Raw genomic sequence first — 25,843 nt, 5'->3', positions numbered from 1 at the left:
CGTCACATTCTGACCACCCTTATTATGGTATTCGCGATCACTGGCCTGTGCTTTTTCGATACGATTTCGAACTAGTTCCGTAATGTTAGCTGAGCTGGGATGAAGGATGTCTATTGGTTTTTCGTGGTTACTGAATGAATTGTCTTATTATATTCTATGGTGGCAAGCAAAATCAAGTCAACAGTGTCATCGAGATTTCTTTCTAGTTTTAGACACCTAGCTATTTCAGTTAAGGTACTGTGAAAACGTTCCACTTGCCCGTTTGAGGTGCTATGCAGTGGAGGGGCGTTGGCGATTTTCACATTGTTGTAATTTAGCAAAGTTGATTTTATAGCATTTGAGTTAAGTGAATTTTCGTTGTCACAGTATATAGTTTTAACGTTTGGAAAAAATGTTTATTAGCTGTAGTATAGGTGGTTTTACGTCTATGATGGTTCTAGACGCGATTTTCTGCACTATAGCAAATTTAGAAAACTTATCGACGCAAGTTAGAAAATATTTCTGGTCTGTGGAGAAAATATCGACGTGTAATATTTCACCAGGATTATATGGAATCGGTGTTGCCGCAATAACATGCTTCTTTGGATGTCTAATGTACTTATACTTTGAACATATTCAGCAATTTGCTACTACTTCCCTTGCCTTTTTATTCATTTTCGGGAAAAAATAGTCAGCCAAGATCTGCTTTACATTTTCTTGCGCTGACCTATGAGCTCTGTTGTGTTCAGCAAATATAATTTCTTGTTGATCACTTTCGCTGAAGATGTCCGTAACCATCTTTTCGGTATGACGGAATCTTACGTTGGGGTGAAGTTCTACCAGTCGGTGTTGAATTTTTGCCAACACTGGTAGGCTGCAATGTATTGCGTTATCTACGCCATCATTAGTGACTTCTTGCAGCGTTTTTAGTAATGACTCTACGTCGCAAAATGAAATTACATGTCTGCTTTTTCAACCAAATATTATAAAGGTCTGTTTTGACTGGCTTTCGCTTTCTTGAAGAATTATCTGGTTTCTATAGCAATTTACGGGCTTATCCACCGTCTCTGTAGTGTAGGTCAGTGACTCCTCACTGTGCATGGTGGCGCAGTCGGAACTTGCCTCCATTTCAATTCCTACCATATTCATGTGCTGTCTGGACAACGCGTCAGCGACATGGTTTTCCTTTCCTGGTTTATAGAAAATTTTCGCATGGAAGCTTTCTATTAGAGACTTCCATCGTTTGATTTTTGCGTTCGGGTTTTTATCAGAAACTGCAAACGTCAGAGGCTGGTGTTCAGTGTAGATATTCAACTGGTTAACACCGTACTGGTAGTTCCTCAAAGTGTTAAGAGCCCATACAATCGCCAAGAGTTCTCTATCATTTGTTGCCAAATGCTCTTCTCTATCTCTAAGTGTTCTTGAGATCATGGTAATGGGTTTTTTCTCTTGTGAAAGGATGGCCCCCAAACCCCTTGAGGATGCATCGGTTGTTAAGTCAAATGGTTTAGTGAAGTCGGGATATGCTAACGTGACATCTTCTGATTCCAGAATTTCTCTAAGTTTATTAAATCCATCTATACCTTTTGGTGCTAGTTGAATTTTAATTTTTTTGGACTGTGTGGCACTTGCTTTGCCATTTTCTCCCTTTAGCATATCAGTCAGAGGTTTTGCAAGGCTGGCAAAATCTTTAATGAAACATCGATAGTAACTAGCCAATCCAAGAAAGGAACGTAGTCCTCGAAGAGTGGTTGGCTGCTCATAACATTTGATTCCATTGACTTTATCGGGGATTGTTTTCACACCTCCCCTTGAGACAACAAATCCTAGGTAATCTACCTCGGTCTTGAAGAATTTCGATTTTTCGGCGGATATTCTCATATTTGCCTCATAGAGACTCCGCAACACCCATTCGATATCTTTCAAATGGTCTTCTGCCGTTTTTGAATAGACAATTACGTCGTCGACGTAAACGTGGCAGGTTTTGCCAATTTTCTCCCTGAGGACATCGTCGATTGCTCTCTGGAAGATGCTTGGGGCGTTTCTTAGCCCAAAAGGTAAACGACAAAATTCATATTTACCGTTGTTAACGGAGAAAGCGGTTTTCTCCCTGTCTCTTTCTGCTAACTCGATCTGGTGAAACCCAGATTTAAGGTCGAGGGTGGTAAAATATTGTGCACCTCTTAAGTTTGACAAGATTACCATTGCGTTTGGCATAGGTTATTTATCTTCGACTTAGACCTCATTCAGTTTCCTGAAATCAATCACAGACGTTTCTTCTTATTTCCCGATTGATCTACCCCCTTCTTATCAACGACCCAAATTGGGTTATTGTAAGGGGACCTTGAGGGTCGAATGATACCATTGACGAGAAGTTCAGCCACTTCTTTGTTTACAAAGTCGGCTACACCCATAGGATATGGGTAAAGTCTCGAGTAAACCGCTTCATCGGTTTTTGTTCTGATTGTACAAATTATATTAGTGTTGAAGGGTAGTGACTCGTTAGGGTCAGCAAACGCCTTATTTCTACTTTTGATAATTTCACAAAATTGCGCACGAGCTGAAGATGGAATTTCTTCACTTTTTATGTCGATAAAGTTTTAATTTTTACATTCATGGAACAAGAGCTTTTCAGTTCCAGAATCGTGCTTTATTGTACCCGTACTGAGGTCTATTTGGGCGTTTAACTGATTGAGCAAATCGAGCCCAATTATGCCGTCGAATGTTGTTATATTTGGTAGTATAAAGAAATCTGCAGTTACGCCAAACATCTTAATTCTACACTTTTGTGTTACAGAACTATTGCCGTGCAAAGGCTTTGCTATAGATGGTGTGGACGCTGGAATTATATTTTTTAGCTTAGGTATTGGTTTGATGTAATTTTTCGAAGCTCCTGTGTCCACTAATAATTTTATTTTTTTTTCTCGATAACCTACTCCTCGATCATTCCACGGGAGTAGGGACTTCCCCCTAAAAAATTCAATTGCTCCTCTTCGAGATCTTCAGCTTCATCTTCGGCTTCCTGATTATAAGTTGCCTCACTAATCTTTTCTTGATTTAAGGTATGAATGCGTTGCATCTTTGGTCCAGTAACCCTATCTGAATCTGCCTGTCGTTTTCCCTGCTGTTGATTTGAACTATAACCCTGTCTACTATTACTTTGACTCTGTTGTTGGTATTGGTTGGCTCTCTGTGATGGTTCCCCACGCCAATTTACATTTTGTCTTAGTCTTGAAACCGATGGGTCAACGTCCATGGGGGTCACTTGTTCTTGCTTGTTAGTCCTAATATCATTTGTTCTGTGCTGTTTATTTGCAAAATGCGGATTTTTTTGTTTCTGTTGCATCTTTTTCTCCGAACTATTGTTTATTCCTAGTTTATATTGGTCTTCAATAGACGTTGCGAAATTTGAAGCAAATAAGTACCTTTCCCTATTTGACTCCACCTCCTGGGCTAATGCCAGAGCGCTAGGTAGGTCCTTAGGTCGAGAGGCAAATAGTATGTCACATAAAGGTCTTTTAAGGCCTGATATAAAAACTCTTAAAGCGTCCGCTCTATATTTTTCGCAAATTGATTCTGATACTGGATCCTCATGGGTCATTATGGTTTTATTCGTGAGGAGAGTTAATATTTTCTCAACCTCGTCGAAATATCGAAGCACAGATAGCTTACCCTGTCGTAAGGTGGATAATTGTTGTTCGATTAAATATATCGGTCGTTTTTCTGCGTACGTAAAGTTTAGTATCGCGATTATTGCGTCGAAATTTAAAACAGTGTTGATGGATGCCAAAATGGCATCAGCAGAAGCTTTTATTTTATTTCTAATTATACCAACTGCTTGGTAGTGTCTAGAACTTCCCTGGTTACTTCTGAAAACTTCGTAAGATGTATGGGCAGCTTGTCGCCAAGACACATATGTACTGATTTGCCCGTCAAATTCTGGTACTGATTTTACCAGATCAAGGGGTTCGTCACACTTTACATTCGGTAATATTTTTACCGGTTGGTATATTTTTGGCGTTTGACCAGTGGTCAATGTAATCATTTGCTCCGTTAATTGTTGGAGCTTAACCTCGAAAGTCTGTCTTTGTTGTTCAAGAGCGCTTGAGACGGCTGCTTGAACCACTGCGGTTACCTGATTTGAATCCATTTTACTGATCACCTGTAGTTAAATAATTCTTTCTAAGAGGTTTTCTAATTCTTAGTCACTCATAGACTTGGAAATTAAAATTGAATAGACTTGTAACCGTTCCTATAGTCGAATCAATCATTCACACTCTTTTGTTGACATGGGTAGATAATTTCAGTTATTTATTACAATTTTCTTCACAAATTCTGTTTCTAAACACAATGTTTTTGAGAAAAGACTACACTGTTTCTTTTTTATTAAACTCTGGAAAATTTGTTTCACAAAATTTTATGATTAGCTCCTTATTTTCTAAAATAAATTCCTTTCCGTCTATTTTGAAAACTTAATTTTAATTCAAAAGAAATCATAATGTTTTTATTTTAATAAGCACTCTACTTACAATACTCGAAACATGTTTTTCCTTCCTTCGTATCTTCTTTACCCGGTTGGGCGCCAATTATTTTTAGGCACTAGTGCGCTTTATTCAGGCTCGATCAGCACTAAACTCTAAAACATTCTTACTCTTAAGTCTAAGCCTAAGCCGTCCTTACTGCCGCTGCCGTCGTTGCTGTCGTTGCTATGTTTTGTGAGATGCAGTGTCAGCGAATCCCACGATTACGCCGACTTGCGTGTAGTGTAAGTCGTCGCTTGTTTGCGCTATATTTGTGCTGCGCCAGCGGATCCCACGGTTACGGGGTAGCTTGTGAGTATCGTTTGTTGTTGCTTGTCGTTGGATCATAACTCGGGCCGTTGGTCATGGACTGGGGTGGTGTTAATGTTCAGCATTGCCTGAAGCGGATGTTAGGCGGACAATGCTGACTTGGTATTTTGGTGGTTTGCGTTTCGAGTTAACTTACATACGGGCGCATATACATATATACAACATCTACTGAAAAATATACCCCATCGACATCGGTACAACTTAAATACAATAATAAATATTACAAAAAGTTTTTTATAACATATTTAAATATTTATACAAAAGTGTATAGCCGCATACTATATGTAGATACGCACATTGCGTCAAAGGCCGCATTGGCATATATTCCACAATCCTCCTTGGGTTTTGGCTTACAAAAACAAGCAGGATTGTGTAAAACATATGTACATACATGCATATGTACAAAGTGCAGTGATCTCTAAAACGAGCGCTCATTAACACAAAATATATAAAATATCCACCTATAGGTAGAGTAAGTTTGGGTATTGTGATATGGGTATAAGTTTTTCTACTATTACTTAAAATTTCATAAACTAATACTTACAAAAATTATGCAATACTATTCCTTGCTTCATTGCGCAATATATCTCAAAGGGATATTTCGGTATCTCAAGTACTTTGAAAGATAACTCAATTAAACTATAGATGGTCGAAAAAGCGACTTCGCCAAAATGTATGGGTAATGTGATATACTATGTCAGGTAAAGTGATATACTATATCACATTACCTATAAGCTTTCCTTAAAAAAAATAAAATAAGAACGAATTGCTAAATAATACATTTATTAAAAACAAAAAAGCGACATTTTGTATTGTTGTAATATAATTCATTAAGAATAAAAAAAAACATGACTATTCAAGTATGTACATAGAAACAATCAAGGATTCAAAAAAATGTGTACTGTTTTTAATTTTAAAATGTTTGGCAGGACTCGCAAACAAATATTGCTTGACGCTAAGGGAGACATTTGCTATGTGCCCAAACTAAGTCGCATAGCAAACATGGTACCCAAGCAATACTTCCTTTATCCGTCTCAAAGTTTTTGTGGCAAAAAGCGCACGCAGTATCCTTACTAGGTGGTGTTTCCGCCTAACATTCCTCATCTGAACTGGGAAGATGCAATCTTTTTTCCGACTCGCTCGAAGAAGTTTCCCCAGTTTTGGTTGCCCGTTGTGTTTTGGTTTTACGTGAATGCGGTATGTCTTTTACATTTCCTTTTTTCTTGCGCTTTTCAACATTTCCTGGAAAATATTTTTATCAAAGGGATAGATACCAGTGCATTTGAACCCATTAATTGCTATCTGTGCCGTTTGAATTTTCAGATAAGCCTTTGAAAACAGCTCAACTACATCAAATTGTGTCACCTTTCGGCCTTGCTCTCGCATAAATCGTCTTATTTCGTCATTGTAATATGTTTTAAGAGGACCCATAAATGCTTTATCTAAGGGTTGCATTTTGTGTGTACAATGAGGTGGCAATGATAAGATAATGACGCCATTTTGACGAGCCTTATCCAAAACATCAACATTTCGCGTATGACAGTAGTGGCCATCTAAAATAAGCAAGATTGGGTTCTCCTTTGATGGATTAGTGAGTCGCAAAAAGTGATCAAACCACGCGGTAAATATTGGTATTTGTATCCATCCCGATATGTGACAAGCAGAATCGGAACCAGGGGGAGCATGTTTCATTAAAAGCGGAGAGGGATTTTTTCTTGGAAAAATGAAAAATGGTGGAACAAAGGCTCCTCCTGCGCTCATGCAGCTTATAACTGTTATGAGAGATCCTCTTTCTGCTGTAGTCATGCAACCAATTTGCCTTTTGCCTTTTGCTGCTAAAATTTTTGGCTGCTTACTTTGCACGATAGACACTCCTGTCTCATCAACATTACATATTCTAGTTGCAGAAAATTTATGCTTCTCAAACTCCTGCTCCAATAAATTATAGAACTTGCTCACATTTTCCACATTGAATCCTTTGATTCTCTCGATTGAGGTACCTGTGGCAGAGCATAAACTTATTTCCGTTTTATGTCTATTTAGAAAGCTACGCAACCAATCTTTTCCGGCGCATTCCCTGATTATGGAAAATGGGTTCTCAATATTATTTCCCTTTGCTAATTGAAATGCAAGCGAACGCACATCACTTCGAGTGAGCCCCCAAAACTTTGCCTCCATTTCTCTCAAATATCTTACCAGCTCTAATTCAACATCTCGGTTAAAAACCGGCCTACGTCCCAATGGAATAGCTAATATTTCGTCGATTGTTTTATCGCTGCGGGCAGCTCTTTGCAAGGTTGCAAATAGGACACCAAACGCTTTCGATGCCAGAAGTATTCCCATCTTTTCGGCTCTTACAGCCTGTATGGCTTTTTTCATGTTTTCTGTATTCCACTTACGAATATCCCCTTTCTTCGGCATTGCGAAAAACTATAATTTAAGAAGAGTATTACTTTTACCTACAAGATACGTTGTATGATATTATGTTTGTTTAATATGATATACTATATCACAATGGACAACATTGACTATATCACATTAGCCAAACTCGAGTTTGAAATAATAAAATATTTGTTTCACAAAAAAATATTTATTTGGGCTAAAAATTACCTGAATTACGGTTAATTATATTAACGAAAGATCAAGAAAAAATTACTAGAATTCTAAAATATGAATTAAACTCTGAATAATCCTTTGTCGAAACGCCCGTTGAAATAATGGTGACCGCACTACTATAAACTTTTTGGCACACTGAGAGCAAACGAAGTGTTCAGTAGCAGGCGCAGCTTTGCAGCAACAGTTTTTTACAGTTGCTTTTGTATTCTCGGAAAGATTCATGTCAAAACATGAATAGTTTACGAAATATGCTGGCATATCACATTGCACACCCATATTACAATACCCCAACTTACTACCCTATAGGACATTTGGACATAAAAGAACTATAAAAGAATTATACACAGAAAAATAAAATATACAGAATATTTCTGATCATTAATAAATAATTTAATAAAATTTAATTGATATCCTATATACGTGTAATTTTTTTTTTATTTGAAAAACTCTTATTAACGTAAAAGAGTTCGCGGTTACGCACACCATAATATACGGAAAGCGTTATTATTATATCAGTTTCGTTCAAAATTGTTATTTGCTTAGAAGAGTTCTCGTCTAAACAAGTATGTATATACTATACATATACATATGTATATTCGAAAATAGTTTTGAAATTTTCTATTCAACATATTATGAACGAAACTTTTTCTAAACATCTACTAGTATAATTTTCACTAAGACGTTTTTGATTTATTCCATACTGTACAAAAACTCACCTTATTGGTCACTCACAATTTCTGTTAAAAGGAAAAATGCACTAAATTCCAAAAAGAATCGTTATAAACTTTTTATTTTATGCGAAATGTACTTAAAAATTTTTATTACAAAACAGTAGTTTTAAAACGTTAAATATATACAGGCGGGTAAATAGCGGAAAGGAACCGGAATGCTGCGAAAGCGGAGATGTAATTCTCGACGTCGTATCGAAAAAAGGTGCGCGAGATCCTTTCTCGTTTGTTCTAATTGGTATGCTGGATGGTGTCATCGTATTTTGCTGCATGGGCGTGTGTTAATGTGTAGTGTTCTCGCGTGATGAGGTGAATGCGTGCTTTTGGTTATGTGGTGATTGGTGTGTTTCGGTGTGGTGAAGTTATGTGAATATGATGTGACGAATATTTAATCTAGAAGCCGCTGTAGCTACTGCAGCGTAGCTACAACGCTGCTGAGGCCTGTTGATTGGCGGATTGCGGCCTTAGCTAATGGCGCCGTGTTGATGTTGGACGGTTTTGGCGCCAGGGACGGAATTCTGCTGGAGAGGGTATGCCGTCACAGGAGTTCTTTGAGAACGCCGGACGTTACCACTAGTGCGAGGAGACGGTTGTCGCCCGGCATCGCGTCTGGTAGTGCGGAGCATCAGAGTGTGATGCGCCCGCATACAGATTTGGCAACGATTATTGGATGGTCACTACTGTGTTGATGGCGGTGGAGCCTGTCGTTGGTCGAAGCGCGGCCGGTGCGGTGGTGGTCCGAGGTGCTGCTATTAGGACAGCTTCAGAGCGCGGAGTGAAAACTGCCGAACGCACGGTTGGACAGAGGATGATGCCATATCCACGTACATATTGCTCTGTGAGAGAAATGGTTGTATTAGTTATGTATTGTAGAATTTACAATAATATGGACATTTGTGCCATGTTATGTGGCATGAATAGGATGCCATTTTTTATCAGACATTTATGTTAGACTTTTGTGGGGTTTTATGTTATTCGAGGTTTCGATTTTTTAAGCGGTTTATATGTTTTTGCGATTTATTGATTAATTAACATTGCGGTTTCGTTTTTACGTTTTTTTATCTTCCACGGTTGGTAGAAAGCATAATTTGACGAGCGGTCTGGTTAGCGTTCTGGATTGGGTGCGGAGATCAACTACTCGAACATCACCGTCGGAACCGTAATGAAGATGTTTTATGCGGCTGAGTCGCCATTCCGTAGGGGGGAGACAATCGTCTTTTATAAGGACGCAGTCTCCAAGCATTGGTGCCTTTTCTTGAGTTTTCCACCGGTATCTCCTGTGGAGGTCCTTTATATAGTCTTTCTTCCATCGGCGGCTGAAATCATGATGGAGAATTTTAATTCGCTCCCATCTGTTTAACAAGGATAGCGACTCCACGCCTGGCTCAGGTATGGCCAGAATGGGTGCTCCTTTGATAAATTGCCCTGGGGTTAAGGCTGTAAAGTCGGAGGGATCTTGCGAGAGTGGTGAGATAGGTCTAGAGTTTAGTGCGTCTTCGATACGAGCGAGTAATGTAGTAAACTCCTCATAATTGAATTTATGGTTACCAACCGTTTTCTTTAAATTGGACTTAAAGTTCTTTACTGCTGATTCCCAGAGTGCGCTCTTGTGTGGAGAACAAGGGCGTATGGATTGTAAATCGATCCCTTTGGGGGATACTTCTTTGATGAATTGTAAAAACTCGCTCATCATTTTTAAAGGAAATCTGCGCCGTCCGACAAAGCGGGCAAATGCTGCAAGAAAAGTCGCAGTAGTCAGATTCGAACATAGCTCGAGGTGTACTGCCTTTGTCATAAAACATACAAAGACAGCCACATACCCTTTTCTAAATGAGGAAGACCTTAGCATCGAAGCCTTTATCTGGAAAGGTCCAGCAAAATCAACTCCAGTGATGGTAAAGGGTAAAGCATAATTGCAGCGTTCAGGTGGTAGGGTGCAATGATCTGCGTACGCATCTTGGTTTGTACATAGTACACTGTTTACGCATGAAAATTGTTCTTTTAATTTGTGCCTTTAGTCGCGGTATATAAAACTCTTGTCGGACCATTTGTTGCATCAAGCGATACTCAGCATGCAGTGTAAGCTGGTGGAGATATATTAGAAATAAGTAGGTAAAACGGGATTTCTCTGGAATAATGATGGAATGTCGTTCGTTGTAATTAAGTCTTCCATTTGCCCGTATTACTCCCTTAGCGTACAGGAATGGGTTTAAGACGAGAAGTGAGCTTCCCTTTTCGAGAGGTCGCTTTTTAAGCAACTTTGATTTCTCCTTGCGAGTTTGTGTATATACGATTAGACTGACCTTGGCATGTTGCAAGTCGTAATATGTTAGTTGTACGTAAGGATAGTTTGATATTCTTTTCAAATGATATGAAAATTTTCTATTTTCCGACTTTCCGGAGGTATGATATTCCGAGCAGGAGACTTTGGCTAGAGTTCTTGTGATTCTGTTAGCCATGTAGGACCGTTCCACCAAAGTGTAGTGCTGGTGAGGTGAAGTGGTTTGCAACCTCTTATCCCAAGAACCGCTGGGTTATCTGCGCTTGCAACATGTTGCCATTTTGCTGAGCCAACTGGGTCTAAGATTTGAGATATGCGATTAAATACATACGTTTTCCAAGTATAGGGTGGTTTTTCTAACCATGCTAGAACTATTTCTGAGTCTGACCAGATATACATTTTGCGATCTTTTAATTTGAGATGGGTTTGAGCTATTGAAATTAATTTTGCTAATAGAAGAGCACCATTTAGTTAAAGCCATGACAGGCTTAGTGTCTTCAAATGTGCAACTTTGGCTTTGGCTACCAAAATATGTGAGCTAAGTTTTTTTTTATCGCATTCCATCGAATCCCTAGAGTTTTGGTTGTACTAGCTTTTTCAAATTTAAGGAAGTTTTCATCTAATAAGTTTTCCTTTTTTATGTCTTTTATTATTTCAGGGTGATTTGATGTAATTTTCTTTAGAGGGAACCCCGCTGAATTTAGTGCTTTGATCACTTGTCATAGTGATTTCCATGCCAATGCGATACTGTGGCTACCTGATAGTGTGTCGTCCACGTATGTTTGTGTTTGCAATACTGAGGATGCTGAAGGCAAATTTGTTTCATTTGTTTTTGCCACTTCATGTAATGTTCTAATGGCCAATAGGGTGCGCAATTGATACCAAAGGTTACTATTTTAAATTTTAAATTTTTAATTGCTAATTGGACTATTGTTTGATTTGCGCAAGACTATTCGTTGGAAATCTTAGTCATCTTCTGTGGAAGATAAAAACATAAATATCTACCTCTAGATACTTTTTCATATGGTGCAGCTCCTTCCATATGATTGAGGTCAAAATATTCGTCCACGACCTTATCATATGCTGATGTAATCTCAGTTTTCTTTATCAGGCTTTATTCCAGGCTTAGGAATTGCTGGACTGCTGAGATTCTGGAGTGGCCTAAAGCTATAGTTTCTGGAAAGATGTATTTGAATGGCAGTCGAACAACATAACGACCATGTTCGTTTCTTGTTGTTGTGGACTTGTAATAGGCTTCGCATGCCTGGTCTTCTTCTGAAAGTCGCGTAATCTGGGGTACTTCTTCTACTTCTCAGAATATTTTATGTTCATTATTTAAATCTGGGATCTGCTAATTTGAGGTGTGAGTATTTTTTCCAGTATATTTTATTTACTTCATAGCTTGGAAGCAAATTTGTAAGTTTTTATTGGGTTTTCCATCATAACCCTTTCATTTTCGTACCTTTCGACAAGTCCTTCCCAAGCCATTTTAAAATTGTCGTCATTTAAAGCGAATCGCTTGTCGATACTGCACGCTTCCCCTTTTATTTTATACCTGAGATGGTATAGCTTTTGTGCTTGTGAAAGTTTAGGATGGTTTATATAAACGGCAGTGAACATATCTCGGAAGGACGGCTATTGGTCATAACATCCATTAAAAACTTCAGTATCACAAGTTTGTACTTTTAGATACATGCCTTTATTTAGGTATTCTTTTGGTGTAGTAACTACTCTAGGAGGGATAGTAGTGGCTCTACTTGGCCTTACAAAACTTATTTGTTCAGTTATCATTCCCTTTGTTAACTCGTACTGATCGCGGCAGTTATCATACTTGGCTGTCGCCTAAGTTTGTGTTTTCTGGGAGTTCTGCGTCGTCAGTAACTAGTACTGTGTCGTACGCTGTCAGAAGGCGTGCCCATAGATTGTTAACACTTTCTAGTTTTAGATTCAAAATTGATTCCGTGATGTCAGTAATAGGGGAGGCTTGAAATCTTATGCAATATCTTATGAAACTATCACTTTCAGTGATAACTTCTCATATTGTATGATCTTTTGATCTCTTTTGAAATAAGAGTGTTTATTGCCGAAAAATTACGAAAATACGCGTTAATCGTTTTTGTTAACCGCACTATTGTATTTATTTGCGATTTTATTTTTCTCTTTATATGTTATCTATTGCGGATTTATCCGTATGCCCTTGTGTAAAAGAGGTATAGGAAGTCATTAATCTTTGTACATATATGTGCAAGCTATGTATATATGATATGCTAAATTGCTTGGTATCAGAGAACTGCAACGAATAATACATTTTTGTTTATACTTAAGTACTGATCCGTTACTCTGTCTGATTCTGAGTTCTGTCATGTTCGGTTTATCTTCAAATGTAGAGCACAACTTTGAATGAGCGATACCTGATTTGTTTATGAACGTTCGCATCAGCAGAAAATACCCGAAGTGATGCAAACTCATGCTTCAATGATTGAAATGATCGACAGCGTTTGGTTTGTATATCATTCGCTAAACACTGATTTACTCTAGTGCACTTCTGTTCTATTTCAAATACATATGTTTGTATACACATGTATGTACGCATATACATATGTTATATGTATAATGGAAATTCCATCGAATACATACATACAACAAGTTTATGTACGTTCTCGATGGAATTTCCATTGTTTACGCTTCGAAAATTTGTAACATGCGCACATTTTCAAAGCTGATAAATTTTTTCCCACACATGATTCAAATCAGTCCAGCAAAAATTTGTTGTTGTTTGCTGTACTCATAGATTTACTCATAAATTTACCCATAGATTTACTTATAGTTTACCCAGAGTTTCACATCAATTCAAACAATCGTCGCAACGCTATGAACTGACTTGATACGATTGGAACCGAAGCCAGCCATACCGTTTACTCGATCGTAATTGCCGAAGAACAGATTGTTCGTGTTGCATCAGCTCAGTTGACGCTGCCGGTTACTCGAATTGATAAACAATGTTGTCTATGCTGAACTGAATTGATTTGATTGTGTTTTTGGCACGACTGTTCTGATTTTATCACACTCGTTGCAGCTCTCTAGTTGGTATACAATACTATTTGTTTTTGTAATACAAAGAACAAGGAGGTATTGTTGATTGTTGCAAATATTATGCCTATACGGGGAAATCGTTAATAAAATTTGATTATTTATTTTTTTTTATTTTTTGGTTTAATACAAATTCCGCACCGCTTATTGTTTATGATTAAGCTATTATCGCAGCTTCGAATAATTTAAGATCTACTAAAATTTTTATGTTTTGGATGTATGTATGTATGTATGTATATATTATTATTAAGCTTGCATTACCACGTAGGCAAAATTAATACCGAATATACATACTTATGTGTGTGTAGATGTGTATATACATTTATTTATATTTACGCGATCAGAAGAGAGCGAGAAAAGAAAATTAACAATGTACAGGTCGTTAGCCTCTGCACATGCGGAGTAGCAAGTATATGCTTCAATATATTAATATTTATGAATGTTTGCTTGTATGTATATGATAGTAAATACTAATTTTTGTTTATTGCATTTTTGTATTTTATAAGTATGATTTGGATAAGTGAATATGTAAATATGTATGTTTATATTTATTCTCGCTTGTACATTGGAAATTTTGTTTTTGTGCCTTTTGCTTACCTATTTTATGCAATCCTGCTTACTGTTTGAAGAAACAGAAGGGGTATTGCTGGAAAGATATTTGCAAGTAAATATTTGAATATAATTTGTTGGTTTTCTGGTTGGTTGTGTGTTTGTATATACAAGGGTAAGTTTATAAGGCAGTAATTGATTTTCTTATGTATTTATAAAAATATATGGATGATATATCTTGTTGAACTGTTTTTTGTTCCCGTTTAGAAATCGATCATAATCCGTTTGATGTTATAGGTGTTATATTTGATAAAATCATATGATATCGTACATATTTACATATGTCAATAAAAAGCAAACGACTTACTTTGTTTCGCCTCAAGGGAGTTTTGGGAGAAAGAATGTATTTGAATTAAGTACATACATATGTACGTATTTGGATAATTTTGGCGATATTATCTTCTGCTTTCGGTTCGGTTTCCTCATGTGTTTAGTGTTCTTTTCTATAATATATAATTATATCGCGCCCGATTTATGTTGTAATTTTCGCTATTTTTATGGTTAGAGCGCGACTTTGTTTAATATTTATATCTGTTATTATTATTAATAATAGTCACAGCACTGGAAAACTTTAGTAACATTTTGTAAATTTAATAAATTTTTATTATTTTTGTAAAATTTTGTTTCTTTATTTTATTATTTATTTTTTCACAGAACATATTAATAATCTATTTTTATTATATTTGCTTTGTTTAAATGTGGTGGCCTAGACGCAGCAATTTATGTTTTTAATTTTTTTATTTTTTAATTATATATACGTATTTTTATGCTTTTCGCACTGCACTTTTATTTATTAATTTAATATTTATATCTTTTTATACTCTCGCAACAAAGTTGCTAAGGAGAGTATTATAGTTTTGTTCACATAACGGTTGTTTGTAAGTCCTAAAACTAAAAGAGTCAGATATAGGGTTATATATACCAAAGTGATCAGGGTGACGAGTAGAGTTGAAATCCGGATGTCTGTCCGTCTGTCCGTCCGTCCGTGCAAGCTGTAACTTGAGTAAAAATTGAGATATCTTGATGAAACTTGGTACACGTATTTCTTGGCTCCATAAGAAGGTTAAGTTCGAAGATGGGCAAAATCGGCCCACTGCCACGCCCACAAAATGGCGGAAACGGAAAACCTATAAAGTGTCATAACTAAGCCATAAATAAAGATATTAAAGTGAAATTTTGCACAAAGGATCGCATTAGGGAGGGGCATATTTGGACGTAATTTTTTTGGAAAAGTGGGCGTGGCTCCGCCCCCTACTAAGTTTTTGTAAATATCTCGGAAACTACTATAGCTATGTCAACCAAACTCTACAGAGTCGTTTTCTTCAGGCATTTCCATATACAGTTCAAAAATGGAAGAAATCGGATAATAACCACGCCCACCTCCCATACAAAGGTTATGTTGAAAATCACTAAAAGTGCGTTAACGGACTAACAAAAAACGTCAGAAACACAAAATTTTACGAAAGAAATTGCAGAAGGAAGCTGCACCCAGGCGTTTTTTAAAAATTGAAAATGGGCGTGGCCTCGCCCACTTATGGACCAAAAACCATATCTCAGGAACTACTCTACCGATTTCAATGAAATTCGGTATATAATATTTTCTTAACACCCTGATGACATGTACAAAATATAGATGAAATCGGTTCACAACCACGCCTTCTTCCAATATAACAATATTTTGAATTCCATCTGATGCCTTTTCTGTATAATACGAGTACATACATTAGGAACCAATGATGATAGCGGAATAAAACTTTACAAAAATACGGTATTTGAAAAATATGTAAATGACGTATAATGAAATCTCGATTATCACTTTATCATGCGAGAGTATAAAATGTTCGGTGACACCCGAACTTAGCCCTTCCTTACTTGTTATATATAGATATGTACTTTTTGAAGTACAGTATATATATTATATATATATATATATATATATGTATGTACTATATTTTCTTTTAGGTCACTGCACTTGCTGCTATCCTAAACCGGTTTTTGGCACATATGTTTTTTGTTTTTGTTGTTTGCTCTTTGATTTGTTTTTTTTATTTGTTATTAACTTTTCGGTTTTAATTACCGCACTTTCTCACATGAAAAATTTCTTTTTTCTCGATATCTTATTATTATTATTTTTGACTTTATTTAGTCATGTAATACAGTGCCTTTCTTTATGGCTCGAAGGACCATGTACAAAAACTCACCTTATTATTCACTCATAATTTCTGTTAAAAGGAAAAATGCACTAAATTCCAAAAAGAATCGTTATAAACTTTTTATTTTATGCGAAATGCACTTAAAAATTGTTATTACAAAATTTGTTTGAAACAGTAGTTTTAAAACGTTAAATATGTATATACAGGCGCAGGGGCGAACGCAGGGGGGGGGGGTTTTGGTGTGTTAAACAAAAGTAATTGAATTTTTAAATAGTAGAATTTCATTCTACATAGTCATTTGAAAAATTGTAATTTGTTGTTTTCAAAGCAATCTTTCTGCCGACGATGATACAATTGTATCTTTTTTGATACTTTTTTTTCTAAATTTTGTGATTTGATACTTTTTTGTTCACAAACGGCCTATTTTGATACTTTTCTGCTGATTGAATTTAATTTTTTGAAAATATGAAAATGTTTAACCAAAAAACAAACCTATTGTATCTGGATAGTATTAAAAAGTTGTGGGAATGTAGGCCAATTAAAAAACCCAGAAAAATATTATCTGGGCAGATACATTTTTTTAATTTGCTTCAAAGTAATGAGTTATGAGTAATGAGATGATGCCTTATAACTCTGTGGCTGCTGAACTGGATTTTTTTAGATTTAAGGGGAATTGTGAGTCGAAAATGGACTTCTTTTGAAAATTAGTTCTGAACGGAAAAGTCACCAATAAGGTTTCTATTATTTTTTTGTTAGAGTTTATTGTTAATCATAATACAGGAAAAATAAAAACTCATTTATTATGACTTTCAGTTTTCGTTCCATGAGCAAACTGTTGTGAAATAAATTTAAATTAAAAAAAATTATGCTATTTGCAAAAAAAAACTTGAGTGTCTTAACTAAAATGTCTATATTTTTAATAAAAACAACCAGAAAAAACTGGTCTGAATTAGATACACAACTTTACTTATTATTTGTTTTTCAAATGAAAATTTTTAAAACAACGGTTGTGCTTTTGATAATTTTTGATACTTTTTTTGCTTGGCAACATATACTTAATTTTTTTAGCTCGCGGCAACACTTGTCACTAATGGTTAGAGCGTGAATGAGAATAGAACAAATGAATTATGTGCGTACGTGCGTACTAAAGCCAATTTTTGCATTATCAAAACACATAAGCCTATGTTTGCAGCAAATAGACTGTGATTTGAGCAGCTGCGTTGCTTATGCAAATAATTTGTATGCTGAAATTAGTGAAATGCGTAAGGATTCTGAACAATCGTTTAAGCTAATTCTTGAATCAGTTTAAACAATAGCCGCAGAATTAGATTTAGAAATCAAAATTCCGCGTTTGGCGAAACGGCAAACTAATCGTGACAATTATGAAGGCGAACCGGAAGAATATTACCGCAGATCACTTTATATACCGTTTTTAGATAATTTTTTGGACCAAATCAATGAACGATTTTTAAAACATCGAGAGCTGCTTTCCAAAATTGAAAACATTTTGCAAAATAAATGCATACATCTTGACGTTATTGAGATGCAGGAGACTGTTCGTGTTTTAGAAAAGCAAAGGTCCGCTGATGTAGAAGATCGCGCTGAATTTAGAATGTGGAAAAGGTTAAAAATCTTTTCTTCAGATTATATTTTCTAACTAAAATTTTGAATATATTTTCAGGAACTGGTTAAATCAAACAAAGAGATCCAAAACTTTTTTAGACGCGTTGAATTGTTGCGATGCAAAAATTTTCAAAACAGTGCATCGTTTTTTAAAGATTGGAGCAACAACAACCAACAACCCACCGCACCCACCCCTTCCCCCCCCCCAATTTTTTTCCTGCGTTCGCCACTGTACAGGCGGGTAAATAGCGGAAAGAAACCGGGATGCTGCGAAAGCGGAGATGTAATTCGCTCGACTCCGTATCGACAAAAGGTGCGCGAGATCCTTTCTCGTTCCCTTTTGTTCTAATTGGTATGCTGGTTGGTGTCATCGTGTTTTGCTGCATGTGCGTGTGTGCGTGTTAATGTGTAGTGTTCTCTAGCGTGATGAGGTGAATGCATACTTTTGGTTATGTGGTGAATGGTGTGTTTCGATGTGGTGAAGTGATGTAAATATGATGTGAGGTCGCAACTCATTTAGCCACATATGTACATCTTTTAAATGAGCTGAGACTCAAGGGAATCTAAAAAACTCAGTTGCTAATAGTTCCAAAGATGATTTCTGACGAAAACAGTCCGTGTACACCTGCAGAAGCTACACGCTCAAAGCAAATGCCTAGACCAAAACGAAGAGACATAAGCCATTATCTCTGATCAACCAAAACTAATCAAATCAATTGCACCTACTCCACAACCGAGAGTAGAGCTGCCACAAAGACACGCCCAAGGGGCAAGTTGAGGCATTCACCTTAAAGTGCCAGTGTACGACACAGATATATTTCATGGTGGTTTTGAACAGTGGCCGTCCTCCCGGTACATGTTTACAGACGTGTACATAAACCATCCTAAATTATCACAAACGCAGAAATTGAATCACCTCAGATACAAAACCAAAGGTCGAGCAGTTGTAATAGTCAAACAGTTCGCTCTCAATGACGAAAATTTCAATTTAGCTTAGGAAGCTCTAAAAGCACGTTACGAAAACGATAGAATATTGGTCGACAAACAAGTGACGATATTAAAATTCAGAAAGAAACAAGTGAAGAATTCATAAAGCTTCAATCAACTATTTCAAATTGTTTGTCGGTTCTATCGACACAGAATATTCTCACAATGAAATAGCAGAAAGGGTAGATAAAAAACTAGTCAGAACGAAAAACGTTCAAAACGACCTCAATAGAATTTAAATAGAAGCTTTTTTAAGAATCACTCGTTCACATCCGAACAATATAAACAAACGTCATGCGAACTTTGCAGAGGAGGTCACAAGCTCAAATCTTGCGAGAAATTCAAAAAAATGAATATTAGCGATCGAAACAATTTCGTAAGAACGAAAAAATTATGTACCAACTGTTTGTCACATGCGCATACGCTTAAAGATTACGAAATCACATTTAATTGCGTTTACTGCCATAAAAGACATCATTCACTGTTAGATATAACAAATTATTTCAGCTGACCCCCGAACAGCGTAAACATAAAAAAACAACAGGCTTAGTTGCAACAACAAATTCAGAAAACTGCCAAGAGGCACCATGCTGCTCAAAGGCATTAAAAACCCCAACGCTATATAGCGAAAATCACAGTAGGGTACCACACAGCTGTTGTCTCCATCGAACACCGAGGAGAACTGTTTAAGCTCAGAGCCTTAATAGACCAAGGATCACAACGATCATTTATAGCGTCTAGGGCAAAAAACAGGCTACAGTTGCTAACAAAAATAGCCAATTTTGAAATTACGGGAATGTGCGGAAGAGTTGTTCTAAACTCAAATAAAATTTGCTTCATTACACTCTTTCCGCCAAACCGGATAAGCGCATACAAGCGAAAGCTATTCTTACCGCAATTAACAAATATGCTACCCAGCTATCATATAAATAGCAAGCATCGGCAAAAGGTTTCATACCTTAAGCTATCAGACCCAAACTGCAACACCCCCGTTCAAATTCATCTTCTATTAGGCAGCGATCTCTTACCACAGATTATATTCGAAGGTATTGAGAAGATTACAAATACACTTCTGGCGCAAAATACCATTTCCGGGTGAGTCCTAAGTGGACTATTTGCGGAACCAATCACAACATTGACAACTCAAGTTGAGGAAGTCTGAAATGAGTACCTCAATTCACAATTGAGAAAATTTTGGGAATTAGAAGAACTCCCCCCCATATCAGTCACAACCCCTGAAGATCAGTATTGTGAGGATTTTTACAAAGCCACAACTACTAGATCAGAAAACGGTCGGTACGTCGTACGACTACCATTTAGGCAACAATTTCCTAACACACTCGCCTTTGGTCACTCTCGCACCTCTGCAATACAGCAGTTTCTAAGTATGGAAAGAAACTTACTTAAAAAAGGTGAACTCAAATCAGAGTATGATGGTGTGTTAGAAGAATACCTCCATTTAGATCACATGGAGGAAGTAAACCCAGGGGAGAAAATCGGCAACAGCAATTACTACTCCTTTTACCTGCCACATCACGCAGTAGTAAAGGGCCCACATTCCAACCAGATTTAATGCTCCTGATATTAAATTGGCGTATATTCAAATACGTATTCAATGGGGGCGTTGAAATAATGTATCGGCAAATAGACTTCAAATTAAGTTACATTTGGCGTCAACTGTGTACCATATCTAGCCATTCGAACACTCCACGAATTGGCAGAAACACAAAGTCAGAATTTCCTCTGGCAACTGAAGTGTTAAAAACTCAAACGTATTTAGACGATATTCTGTCTGGAAGTCACACTCTTCCGCAAGCGTACGAGGTCTTATCACAGGTATAAAAGATTACGGCAAACAACCCAAATATACAAAACGAAAATTTGTTGGACACTAATTTTCTTATATTCGAAAAGGAAAGTACAACAAAAACTTTAGTCACCCAATGGAGTGCGATATCCGACCAGTTCTCATACACGACTGAGTCGATATCCGCATCAGCCATAACAAAAAAACAGATTTTGTCCTGGGTGGCAAAACTTTTCTTCCCCGCAGGATGGCTTTCGCCCATTATGATACAAGCGAAAATCTTAATACAATAATTATGGCTAGATAAAACCGACTGGGACGAACAAGTGAAACCTCTTCCCTCAGAGAAATGGTCGCAGTTCGCAAACAATCTGAACAACATTTCTCAGATACAAATTCCACGATGGGTAAACTACTCCCCCGAACACAAAGTCGAATTACATGGCTTCTGTGACGCCTCTGAAAAGGCATATTGCGCTACTATCTAAGTGCGCACTCAAAGTGACACCACGACCACAAGTCACTTATTAGTAGCAAAAGCAAAAGGGTCTCCATTAAAAACGCTAAGTCTGCCACGACTTGAGCTATGTAGCGCACTACTTCTTCTTCTTCTTAATTGGCGTAGACACCGCTTACGCGATTATAGACGAGTTAACAACAGCGCGCCAGTCGTTTCTTCTTTTCGCTACGTGGCGCCAGTTGGATATTCCAAGCGAAGCCAGGTCCTTCTCCACTTGGTCCTTCCAACGGAGTGGAGGCCTTTCTCTTCCTCTGCTTCCCCCGGCGGGTACTGCGTCGAATACTTTCAGAGCTGGAGTGTTTTCGTCCATCCGGACAACACGACCTAGCTAGCGTAGCCGCTGTCTTTTAATTCGCTGAACTATGTCAATGTCGTCGTATATCTCGTACAGCTCATCGTTCCATCGAATGCGATATTTGCCGTGGCCAATGCGCAAAGGACCATAAATCTTTCGCAGAACCTTTCTCTCGAAACCTCGTAACGTCGACTCATCAGTTGCTGTCAGCGTCCAAGCCTCTGCACCTTATAGCAGGACGCGAATTATGAGCGAATTATGAGCGACTTATAGAGTTTATCTTTTGTTCGTCGAGAGAGGACTTTACTTTTCAACTGCCTACTCAGTCCGAAATAGCACCTGTTGGCAAGGGCAATCCTGCGTTGGATTTCCAGGTTGACATTGTTGGTGGTGTTAATAATGGTTCCTAAATAGACGAAATTATCTACAACTTCAAAGTTATGACTGTCAACAGTGACGTGAGAGCTAAGTCGCGTGTGCGACGACTGTTTGTTTGATGACAGGAGATATTTCGTCTTGCCCTCGTTCACTGCCAGACCCATTTTCTGTGCTTCCTTGTCCAGCCTGGAGAAAGCAGAACTAACGGCGCAGGTGTTGAGGCCGATGATATCAATATCATCAGCATACGCCAGCGGCTGTACACTCTTATAGAAGATGGTACCTTCTCTATTTAGTTCTGCAGCTCGAATAATTTTCTCCAGCAGCAGGTTGAAGAAGTCGCACGATAGGGAGTCGCCTTGTCTGAAACCTCGTTTGGTATCGAACGGCTCGGAGAGGTACTTCTCTATCCGGATGGAGCTTTTCGTGTTGCTCAACGTCAGTTTACACAGCCGTATTAGTTTTTCGGGGATACCAAATTCAGACATCGCGGCATAAAGGCAGCTCCTTTTCGTGCTGTCGAAAGCAGCTTTGAAATCGACAAAGAGGTGGTGTGTGTCGATTCTCCTTTCACGGGTCTTTTTCAAGATTTGGCGCATGGTGAACATCTGGTCGGTTGTTGATTTTCCACGTCTAAAGCCACACTGATAAGGTCCAATCAGTTTGTTGACGGTGGGCTTTAATGTGTCACACAATACGCTCGATAGAACCTTATACGCGATATTAAGGAGGCGTATCCCACGGTAGTTGGCAGATTGAGGGGTCACCTTTTTTATGGATTCCCCCGCCTCTTTGTTGTTCTTCAGGCGGGTAATTGCAATCGAACTTCTTCATGGTCGGGCAATGGAACGTCGGCTCCATCGTCATCGATGGGGGAATCCGGTTCGCCTTCTCCTGGCGTTGTGCGTTCACTGCCATTCAGCAGGCTAGAGAAGTGTTCCCTCCATAATTTAAGTATGCTCTGGGCATCGGTGACTAGATCACCTTTGGGGGTTCTTAAAGTGTATGCTCCGGTCTTGAAACCTTCTGCAAGCCGCCGCATTTTTTCGTAGAATTTTCGAGCATTACCCCTATCGGCCAGCTTATCAACCTCTTTCTTTTTCTGTCTGCAAATGCGTCTCGCTTCCTTCTTCAACTCTCGGTATTTATCCCATCCCGCACGTGTTGTGGTCGATCGTAACGTTGCGAGGTAGGCAACCGGTTTTCTCTCTGCTGCGACACGGCACTCCTCGTTGTACCAGCTGTTCTTTTGCACTTTCCGAAAACCAATGGTTCCGGTAGCAGCTGTACGTAAGGAGTTTGAAATACCGTCCCACAGTTCCTTATACCGAGTTGTTGCCGAGTGCTCTCAGAGAGCAGGAGTGCAAGCCGAGTAGAAAATCGTTCGGCTGTCTGTTGTGATTGCAGCTTATCGACGTCGAACCTTCCTTGTGTTTGTTGGCGTGCGTGTTTTGCTGCACAGAGGCTGGTGCGAATCTTAGCTGCAACAAGATAGTGGTCCGAGTCGATGTTGGGACCTCGAAGCGCACGCACATCTAAAACACTGGAGACGTGTCTTCCGTCTATCACAACATGATCGATCTGGTTGGTAGTTTTTCGATCCGGAGACAGCCAGGTAGCTTGATGAATCTTTTTATGCTGGAATCTAGTATTACAGATAACCATATTTCGGGTCCCGGCGAAGTCGATAAGCCTCAACCCATTTGGGGATGTTTCGTCGTGGAGGCTGAATTTACCGACCGTAGTGCCAAAGAAACCTTCTTTGCCCACCCTGGCGTTAAAATCGCTAAGCACGATTTTGACATCGTGGCGGCGGCCGCCCTCATAAGTGCGCTCCAAGCACTCATAAAAGGCATCTTTGGTCACATCGCCCTTCTCTTCCGTCGGGGCGTGGGCGCAAATCAGCGATATGATGAAGAACCTCGCTTTGATGCGGATTGTGGATAGACGTTCATTCACTAGAGTGAATGGTAGTACTCGGCGACGGAGTCCCTCTCCCACCACGAATCCCACACCAAACTTGCGCTCCTTTATATGGCCACTATAGTAAATGCCACAAGGACCTACTCGTCTCTGTCCTTGTCCCGTCCATCGCATTTCTTGGACGGCGGTGATGTCAGCCTTTATTTTCCCAGAGGATACTTGGTCAAAGACCGGAAGTCGTGACCTGCTTGAGTCATATGTAAAAGAATCGTTTCTGGGCACTCCCAAGTGAATAGCGAACAGAGAACTTTCCTCACTTGCGTGAACTTCTACACATGACTCCATCCTCCTACATATTACATACATATGTACATACTTACAACATTCGTACTTGCTGTGACTTGTTATTGCTGCGTACCTCTATAAGAGAGAAACACTACACATGTATGTACGTGCATTAGCAAGAAACTCGGGTTAGTGAGAAACCTCTTTAAGCGAGAATAAGATTGTGCTCCCTTGAACTCTCGCTTATACAGGTTTGACTGTATTTCGAAGAACTTTTGTGTAAAAGCTTTTAGCAAAGTTTGTTCCCAGTGTTTTAGCTGTGTTTATACAAATACCACAATGAAACATCATAGTATTGTTACCAGCAAAAAAACTACATTGCTCATATGGTATTTTGGTAGTATTTGGTGACACACATATACACACACACCATATATGGTATTGTTACTACATGTTTGTTACGGGAATTACACTTTTAGCAGGTTTTTTACGTTAGAAATCTTTATTTTTAAATTACATTTTACACTCGTAGTGAACATCATTTAGATTAACTTTACAGTATCTGAAATAATTCTATTTATTTTCTTCCCAACACACAACTGCAGCCAATGGCATTCTTTTCGAATGGACACGTGTGCCTGTTTACCGTCCTGTTTGTCGGACTTACTCAGTTTATAGTTATCAATTGCGATGGAAAGTTCTGCTCTGCAACATGTCAAAACGAAAAATCAAAGTACTGTCATTAAGTGATAAACTTAAAATAGTGAAGGCGTTTGAATCCAGAAAATCGCGGAATGAAATTCGGAGTGAGTTTAATTTGCCAGAATCCACCTATTATAAAATCAAAAGACTCTATAAAGTCTGAGTGCCCTGATGGACATGGAAATATTAAGAGGAGTAGAGTTTCCGAATTTCCCAATATCGAGAAGTGGCTTTTGGAATGGATAAAACAAACTCTCGATCAAAAAAACATGCCATGGAGGAAAACATCCCGGAAATCAAAGAAGGTTTTAAAGGTGTCAAGACCTGTTTTGACAGTCAAATGGAAATGACAGTGAAGACGTTAAACATGTTTTTAGAGCACAAATTTCAGAAACAGAAATAAAGATCATTCCGGAGGAAAATGATGAAGTTGGACCTAACAAAGAGGAATGGTCTAAGCTTGTGTCTCACGAATCCAATATTTAAGTGATTTCGGAGAACAAACTAAACGACGATATCATCAGTGGACACCTGTTTTTGAAAATGACGGTGGTTGTTGATCAAGGAAATAAGATCATTCGACAATATTTAAGTGCGTTGGAGACGGTCCATCAGTACTTTGAATACACGGTGGTTGTTGATCAAGGAATACGAGTATTCGACAATATTTATGAGTTAGAGTAAAGCATTCAAAATACTAAAACACAAACCCAAACGAAATTGACGAATTTTTTTAAGTGCAAATAAGTTTTAAATAAAATAAAATTACATAGTGCAAGAATTTTTGTTTTGTTTTCGTAAGCATTAAAAATATGTATGAACGTAGATAATATGTACATATGTTGTGCATATCATGCACATAATTTTATCATATTACATACATATGTACATATTTACAACATTCGTACTTGCTGTGATTTGTTATTGCTGCGTACCTCTATAAGAGAGAAACACTACACATATACGTGCATTAGCGAGAAACTCGGGTTGGTGATAAACCTCTTTAAGCGAGAATAA

This window comes from Bactrocera neohumeralis, unplaced genomic scaffold (genome assembly GCF_024586455.1).
Source record: "Bactrocera neohumeralis isolate Rockhampton unplaced genomic scaffold, APGP_CSIRO_Bneo_wtdbg2-racon-allhic-juicebox.fasta_v2 cluster10, whole genome shotgun sequence".
NCBI classification, from domain to species: domain Eukaryota; kingdom Metazoa; phylum Arthropoda; class Insecta; order Diptera; family Tephritidae; genus Bactrocera; species Bactrocera neohumeralis.
The sequence above is the reverse complement of the archived record's forward strand: the minus strand, read 5'-3'. Positions refer to the sequence as shown.